This window comes from Lonchura striata, unplaced genomic scaffold, assembly GCF_046129695.1.
Source record: "Lonchura striata isolate bLonStr1 unplaced genomic scaffold, bLonStr1.mat Scaffold_85, whole genome shotgun sequence".
NCBI classification, from domain to species: domain Eukaryota; kingdom Metazoa; phylum Chordata; class Aves; order Passeriformes; family Estrildidae; genus Lonchura; species Lonchura striata.
In genome coordinates this window covers 1,226,455-1,235,000 of record NW_027461188.1, presented here as the reverse complement: position 1 = coordinate 1,235,000, position 8,546 = coordinate 1,226,455, and the positions used below count along the sequence as shown (strand labels likewise).

Genomic DNA, 8,546 nt, shown 5'->3' with positions numbered 1-8,546 from the left:
CGTCCTCCTCGTCTTCATCCTCCTCCTCCTCCTCGTCTTCCTCCTCGTCGTCCTTGTCCTCCTCCTCGTCCTCGTCCTCCTCCTCCTCCTCGTCCTCCTCCTCGTCCTCCTCCTCGTCCTCCTTGTCCTCCTCCTCATCCTCCTCCTTGTCCTCCTCCTCCTCCTCGTCCTCCTCATCCTCGTCATTTTCCTCCTCCACATCCTCATTCTCATCCTCTTTATCCTCCTATTCCTCCTCCTCCTCCTCATCTTCCTTGTCCTCCTCCTCCTTGTCCTCCTCCACATCCTCATTCTCATCCTCTTTATCCTCCTATTCCTCCTCCTCCTCCTCGTCTTCCTCGTCCTCCTCCTCCTTGTCCTCCTCCACATCCTCATTCTCATCCTCTTTATCCTCCTATTCCTCCTCCTCCTCCTCGTCTTCCTCGTCCTCCTCCTCCTTGTCCTCCTTGTCGTCCTCGTCCTCCTCATCCTCGTCCTTTTCCTCATCCTTGTCCTCCTCCTCATCCTCCTCCTCCTTATCCTCCACATCCTTATCCTTGTCATCCTCATTGTCCTCCTCATCCTCATTCTCCTCCTTCTCCTCCTCCTAATCTTCCTCCTCTTCCTCCTCCTCATCCTCCCCATCCTGCTCATCCTCATCCTCCTCGTCCTTCTCCTCCTGGTCCTCCTCATCCTTGTACTCCTTTTGTTTATTCTCCACCTTGTCCTCCTCCTTCTCCTGTTAATCTTCCTTCTCCTCCTCCTCCTCCTCCTACTTTTCCTCTGCATCTTCATCCTTTTCCTCATCCGCATCCTTCTCCTTCTCGTCCTCGTCCTCATCCTTCTTCTCCTCCTCCTTCTCCTCGCTGTCCTCCTCTTCCTCATCCTCCTCATCCTCCTTGTCCTTGTCCTCTCTCTTCCTCTTCCTATACCTCCTCTTCATGCTTCTCTGCTTCCTCCTCTTCCTCTTCCTTGTCCTCCTCCTCCTCCTCCTCATCTTCCTTGTGCTTGCCCTAGTCCTTGTCATCTTCCTCCTCCTCCTCTTCCTCCTCCTGCTCCTCCTCTTTCTCCTACCCATCCTCATCCTCTTTGTCATTGTCCTCCTCCTCCTCCTCATCCTCATTCTCCTCTTCATCCTCGTTCTCCTCCTCCTCATCATCATCCTCCTTGTCCTCGTTCTCTCTCTTCCTCCTCCTATTCCTCCTCCTCATCTTCCACCTCCTCTTCGTCGTCATTGTCGTCGTCGTCGTCCTCCTCCTCCTCCTCGTCCTCCTCCTCATTCTCCTCCTCGTCCTGGTCCTCGTCCTCCTCCTCGTCCTCATCCTCATCCTCCTCCTCCTCCTCCTCCTCCTCCTGTTCATCCTCGTCCTCCTCGTCCTCCTTGTCCTCCTCCTTGTCCTCCTTTTCCTCCTTCTCGTCCTCCTAGTCCTCCTCGTCCTTCTCCTCCTCGTCCTCCTCCTCCTCCTCTTCCTCCTCCTCGTCCTTCCCATCCTGCTCATTCTCATCCTCCTCGTCCTTCTCCTTCTGGTCCTCCTCATCCTTGTCCTCATCCTCTTTATTCTCCTCCTTTTCCTCGTCCTCCTCCTGTTAATCTTCCTTCTCTTCCTCCTCCTCCTCCTCCTTCTCGTCCTCCTTGTCCTCTTCATCTTCATCCTTTTTCTCATCGTCATCCTTCTCCTCCTCGTCCTCATCCTTCTTCTCCTACTCCTCCTTCTCATTGTCCTCCTCCTCCTCATCCTCATCATCCTCCTTGTCCTTGTCCTCTCTCTTCCTCCTCCTATTCCTCCTCTTCATGCTTGTCTGCCTCCTCCTCTTCCTTGTCCTCCTCCACCTCCTCATCTTCCTTGTGCTTGCCCTAGTCCTTGTCGTCGTCCTCCTCCTCCTCTTCATCCTCCTGCTCCTCCTCATTCTCCTCCCCCTCCTCATCCTCCTTGTCATTGTCCTCCTCCTCCTCCTCCTCCTCATCCTCATTCTCCTCTTCCTCCTCGTTGTCCTCCTCCTCCTCATCATCCTCCTTGTCCTCGTTCTCTCTCTTCCTCCTCCTGTTCCTCCTCCTCATCTTCCACCTCCTCTTCGTCCTCGTCGTCGTCGTCGTCGTCATCGTTGTCGTTGTCCTCGTCCTCCTCCTCGTCCTCCTCGTCCTCCTCGTCCTCCTCCTTGTCCTCCTCCTCGTCCTCCTCGTCCTCCTCCTCATCTTCCTCCTCGTCCTCCTCCTCGTCCTCCTCCTCCTCCTCCTCGTCCTCCTCGTCGTCGTCCTCCTCCTCCTCCTCCTCGTCTTCCTCGTCCTCCTCCTCCTTGTCCTCCTCCACATCCTCATTCTCATCCTCTTTATCCTCCTATTCCTCCTCTTCCTCCTCGTCTTCCTCATCCTCCTCCTCCTTGTCCTCTTCGTCCTCCTCATCCTCCTTGTCCTCCTCATCCTCGTCCTTTTCCTCATCCTTGTCCTACTCCTCATCCTCCTCCTCCTTATCCTCCGCATCCTTATCCTCCTCATCCTCCTCATTGTCCTCCTCATCCTCATTCTCCTCCTCCTCCTCCTCCTCCTCATCTTCCTTGTGCTTGCCCTAGTCCTTGTCATCTTCCTCCTCCTCCTCTTCCTCCTCCTGCTCCTCCTCATTCTCCTCCCCCTCCTCATCCTCCTTGTCATTGTTCTCCTCCTCCTCCTCTTCCTCATTCTCATTCTCATTCTCCTCTTCCTCCTCGTTCTCCTCCTCCTCATCATCATCCTCCTTGTCCTCGTTCTCTCTCTTCCTCCTCCTATTCCTCCTCCTCATCTTCCACCTTTTCTTCGTCATCATCCTCCTCGTCCTCCTCCTCGTCCTTCTCCTCGTTGTCCTCGTCCTCGTCCTCATCCTCGTCCTTGTCCTCGTCCTCGTCCTCGTCCTCATCCTCGTCCTCTTCCTCGTCCTCGTCGTCCTCCTCCTCCTCCTCGACCTCCTCCTCCTCGTCCTCCTTGTCCTCTGCATCTTCATCCTTTTCCTCATCTTCATCCTTCTCCTCCTCGTCCTCGTCCTCATCCTTCTTCTCCTCCTCCTCCTCCTCGTTGTCCTCCTCCTCCTCATCCTCATCATCCTCCTTGTCCTTGTCTGAAGAGAGGTTGGCAGAGGAATGGTTGTACAACAGGGGACATGATGCTGTAAAATTAATCCAAATAGGGAGGGCTACGTGACTGCTGCAAGGTTCGCATGACCCTGAAGAGCAGATGGTGTGCAGAAAGCAGAATATTGAAACTGCTTGGTATGTAGAAATAGATAGAGAAGAACAAAGAAGTGCTAAGCCCTTCTAACTGCAAGGCCAGCTGGACAGGCAAGTATCAAACACAAAGATAGTTTTATAATAACATACAAGTCACATAGCAACCAATCATGAGCTTGGCTTTTGCAATATGTATGAGCTAATTAATGAACATATATAAACTGTGTAATCTGTCACAATAAACTGAGACTTGATGATCATGATAGCATGAGTCTTGTCTCCCACGGCACCCTCCAACACAAGTGCCCCGGCAGTGGGAACCACAACTCATCAGGTTTGTGTCCTTTGGGCTCAGGGACTGGTGACACTCGGAGGCACAGAAAGGTTTCTTGCCAACAAACACAAGTTGAACATTTGAACAGTTTAATAACCATCACAGCTCTTCCCTCATCTCTCTGGGATGTCCCTGCAGCATCTGACATGTCCCCCACACCCAAGGCATTTCTGTACAGGAACAGCTTCAGATAAAGACATAAGAAAAGGTAGTTCTTTGATATATATAAGCACAATAAGGATGTTGACTGATATGGTATTTATATTAACCTCTGAAAGACTGGGCAACTTCTGGAAGCTCAAAGCATGAAGCCAGTCAGTTGAGAGGCACTTTAATGACCAGAAACCATCTGGTGAAGGATCTGGGAGCAGCAGGAAGGACATAAATCCAGTTGGACTAGTGATGACCTTAGACATGGCCATTTAAACAGGAGAGCTGGAAACGCCTGAAGGAAGAGGGAGAGGAAATAATAAACTGAATATTGGTGACACAAGTAGAAGGCAATGTCAGTATTTCTCCTCCTGCCAACACTACACTTCTAGGAAATTCCTGTTCCAGGTGGGAAAACTTTGCCATTTCTTAAAAGTACTGAAGTAACCCAGATAATAAAAATTTGATTCCATAACATGAAATGTATGAGTATTAACACCTGGGCCCCTTTCCAGGCAGACATCAGCTGTGTGCCCATGAACAGGCAGTGCCACTTGTGCCCTGAGGTGCCAAGCTGGGACTGGATCTCTCAGAGAGGAGCTAAGGGAGAGCAGAGCACCTTGCAAGCTGCAGGTCCCTGCCAGCCCCGCAGGGCTCCTGTGCCATCAACATCTGCTCTGCTCCAGTCTGGAACAGGGCCCAGCACGGTGCCGGGACCATCAGAGAGCTGAGGTGTGTGCTGGAATTCCATGCCCTCCCCATGGCACAGCAGCCCTGCATTTCCCTGCTCCAGCCTTGGTCTCCAGCAGAGCCATGGAGGCTCTTTGGGCTCCTGAGTGTTCCTGCAGCCCCCAAGGGCAGCTGAGCTCTGCCTTGGGCACAGGCAGCCCTGGCCAGCGCAGGCCATGCTCAGCAATTCCTTGTCTGTGCCCGGCCTTGCTGCCAGCCCCGGCAGCGGCTGCGTGGCCCCTCGGTGGCCCTGTGCTGGCCCAGCCATGGTGCCACAGCCCCTGTGCAGCCCAGCCCAGGACAGGAGCATTGCGGCTGGGAACGGCCCCTGTGCCGTGGGGCCCTGGGCAGCCTTGGGGCTCTGTGCCCCATGGCCTCCCTGCTGGGCAGCCTCTGCCAGCTCCTGCCGAGCCCGTGGCACCTGTGGGGCTGCACAGACAGCCCTGCCCGGGCTCTGCCGGCCTCGGGGCCAGCAGAGAGGCGGCCAGGGCTGGCCATGGCCGGGAACAGGCCCTGAGCCCCGCAGGAGGATGGAGCTGGGCCACAGCCAAACTCAGCCCAGGGCAGAGCTGGGCTCAGCAGCCAGGGCTGCCCAGGGCTGGCACAGACAGAGGCTGGCGCTGACAAATGTCCTGGGCCCCTCCCTGCTCTGTCCGTGCCCCAGGGGCACAGAGCAGCCTCCTCTCTCGGGCTCTGCCTGTTTTCAATGCCTGCCCAGGCACTGGCCCTGCCCCACAAGGCCTGGGCTGAGTCCTGCCCCTGCCCGCTCAGCCAGGCTGAGATGGACACTGATGGTTCCTGTGCCAGGCTCTCCCAGCCCAGCCCAGCTCCCTGCCAGCTCTGCCAGCTGCCCTGAGCTCTGGGCAGCACCAAGGGCCTCTCCCCAGCACAGCCCAGCCGGCTCTGGCCCCACAGCTCTGCTCAGCCCAGGCTGCTCTGGGCACTGCCCCACGGCCTCAGCCCCTGCCAAGGGCACAGCAGCAGCTGCAGCTCAGCCAGGACTCAGCCCCACCATGGGGGAAGGGGCTTGGCCAAGGCCAAAGGAGCTCCCTGGCTGCCCTGCTCCCCTCTGCCTGAGGTGCTGAGAGCTCTGCAGCCCCTCCTGCCATCCCATCTGCCCAGGCCAGCACAAGAGCCCCGGCCCTGGGGCCCTCCAGAGCTGCTCCTGCTCCAGGCCCAGGGCCCATCCCAGAGCTGGGGCAGCCACAGAGCTGTGCCCATTTCTGCTCATTGCTGCCCTGATGGGGATGGATCCTCAGTCACTTGGGGGTTGCTGATGATTTTTACTGCTCCAGATGCCTCTTCTTTCTTGAGCTCTTCACTTCAGGAATTCATTTACAAAAGCTCATAAACATTTGTTCAAGATGCCTGAACAGGTACTGGTGAGGCTCAGAGGCACAGAAAGTTTCTCTTCATGGCCAACAGACCATGGATGAACAGGACACAATTTAATAACAATCACGCTCTTCCCTGAGCTATGTGCAACATCCCAGAAGTGTCTAATGAGTCCAGCATCCACAAGTGATTTCCATACTAAAATTAATTTTAGACAAACATGGTTCTGTGATAGATATAAACACAATTAAGTTCTTGTATCAGGATGCTCATCCTGGAGTGGGGGCAATACAACTCAAACAATTCCAGGTACTGATTTTTTAATGGGAAACAGCCCTTAAAAACAAAGGAGTCCAGGAAGGATGGACATAGTTCAAGACTGTAATCTTAAGGGGGAAGGAGCAGCCCATCCCAGTGTGGCAAAAGATGAGCTGGTGAGGAAAATGACTGTCCTGGCTGCCCATGGAGCTTTTGTGGGAACTTAGGGGAAAGAAGAGGGTGCATCAACTTTGGGCAGAAGGTCAGGCAACTTAGCAAGCGTTTAAGGATGTTGTTAGGTAATGTAGGAAAAAAAAAAGGAAAGAGGTGAAATCTCAATTAGAGATTAACCTGGCCACTTCTGTGAAAAATAATAAAAAAGGTGTCTATGAATAAGTTAATAGCAAAACGTGGTATAAGGGGAATTCTACTCTTTATTGGATGAAGTGGAGATTAGAGTAACTAAAGAAAAGGAAAAGGCCAAACTACTTAATAACTTGTATGTCTCAATTTTCATTTTATGGAGAGGTTGTCCTCAGGACAAGCTTTCTCCTGAGCTAGTAGATGGACACAGGGAGCAGGACAGGCCCCTGTAATCCAGGAGAAAGCAGCTGCTGACCTGCTGAGCCACTCAGATGCTCACAGGTGGATGGGATGGGATCCATCCTAGGGGGATGAGGGAGCTGGTGGATGAGCTCCCCAAGCTGCTTTCCATCATTTACCATCAGTCCTGGCTCACCAGGGAGGTCCCAGAGCACTGGAGGTGCCAGTGTGAGCCCATCCCCAAGAAGGGCTGGAAGGAGGATCTGGGGAGCTCCAGGCCTGCCAGCCTGACCTCGGTGCCCGGCAAGGTTATGGAACAGATCACCTTGAGAGCCACCACAGGGCACCCACAGGATGGCCGAGGGGTCAGAGCCAGCCAGCGTGGATTTAAGAGGGGCAAGTCCTGCCTGAGCAACCTGATCTCCTTTTATAACCAGGTAACGCACCTGTGGGTGTGGGAAAGGCTGTGGATGTGTCCATCTGGACTTCAGCAGAGCCTTGGACACTGTCTCTGACAGCATTCCCTGGAAAAGCTGCAGCCCACGGCTTGGGCAGGTTCCCTCCTGGCTGGGAGATGGAAGAGCTGGCTGGAGGCTGGGCCCAGAGAGGGGTGGGGATGGTGCTGCACCCAGCTGGTGTCCAGTCCCTGGTGCTGTCCCCAGGGATCTGTGTTGGGCCCAGTCCTGTCTAACATCTTCGCTGATGATCTGGGGGAGGGGATCGAGCCCACCATCCCCAAATTTGCAGGTGACACCAAGCTGGGTGTGAGTGTGGATCTGCTGGAGGGCAGGACAAGAAGACACAGCCTCCAGCTGCACCAGGGGAGGTTTGGGCTGGACAAGAGGAAGAAGTTCTTCACAGAAAGGGTGAGTGGGCATTGGAATGGGCAGGCCAGGGGGGAGGTGGCAGAGTCACTGTCCCTCTCCAGTGGCACTCAGTGGCATGGTCTGAGTGACAAGGCGGTATTAGGACATTGCCTGGACTTGATGATCTCAAAGGTCTTTTCCAGCCTATTTGAATCTGTCATTCTGTGATGATTGGGACACTCTGGGGCCACTGTGACCCTGCAGGGCCTCATGGAACTAAGAGGACCATGGTGACACTGTGCAGCCCCATAGAACCAGGACTCCATTGTGGTGCTCTGGGGCCCAATGGAACCAGGGAGTCCCCGTGACACTGGGTCCTGGTGGAACCACAGAGGCCATGGTGATACTGCGGGGCCTCGTGTGACCGAGGGGTTTCACCACTGTGACACTGCCAAACCAAGGAGAGCATTGGGAGAGTCCAGGGCCCAGGGGAACCAAGGGGCCCTTCTGACACTGCGGGGCCTCATGGGACCAAGGGGACATTGTGACACTGCAGGACCTTGTGTAACCAAGGGGCCACTGTGACACTCTGGGGCCTCAGGGAATCTGGAAGGCCCTTGTGACACTGTGTGGCCTCGTGGAAACAAGGAGTCCATTGTGACACTGAGGGGACTTGTGGAACCACAGAGAGCATTGTGACAGTGTGGGACCTCATGTGACCATGGGGCCTTTGTGACACCCTGGGGCCCCATGGAACCAAGGGGCCACTGTGAAACTGCGGCACCAACAAGAACATTGTGACACTGTGGAGCCCCATGGAACCAAGGAATCCATTGTCACATTTTGCGGCCCCATGGAACCAAGGAGACCAGTGTGACAGTGCAGGGCCTGGTGTAACCAAAGGGACATTGTGACACTGAGGGGCCCCTTGGAACCAAGGACATCTTTGCAGATGACACCAAGCTGGATAGGAGTGTGGATCTGCTGGAGGGTAGGAGGGCTCTGCAGAGAGTCCAGAGTAGTCTGGATCCAGGGCCCAAATCCAACAAGGTGAGGTTTAACAAGTCCCAGTGCCGGGTCCTGCACTTTGACCACAACAACCCCTGCAGCGCTACAGGCTGGGGACAGAGGGGCTGGACAGCAGCCAGGCAGAAAGGGACCTGCAGGGACTGATGGACAGCAGGCTGGACATGAGCCAGCAGTGTGCCCAGGTGGCC

The 8,546-nt window shown here is 54.9% G+C and overlaps 1 protein-coding gene across 1 annotated transcript in view; it reads left to right on the top strand.

Annotated features, from left to right (window-relative positions):
* The window catches only part of LOC110469778 (uncharacterized), a gene marked incomplete at its 5' end in the record, with an annotated part of 706,345 nt that overhangs the window by 639,023 nt on the left and 58,776 nt on the right, over positions 1–8,546 (top strand). The gene's annotated exons all lie outside the window — the stretch shown is intronic.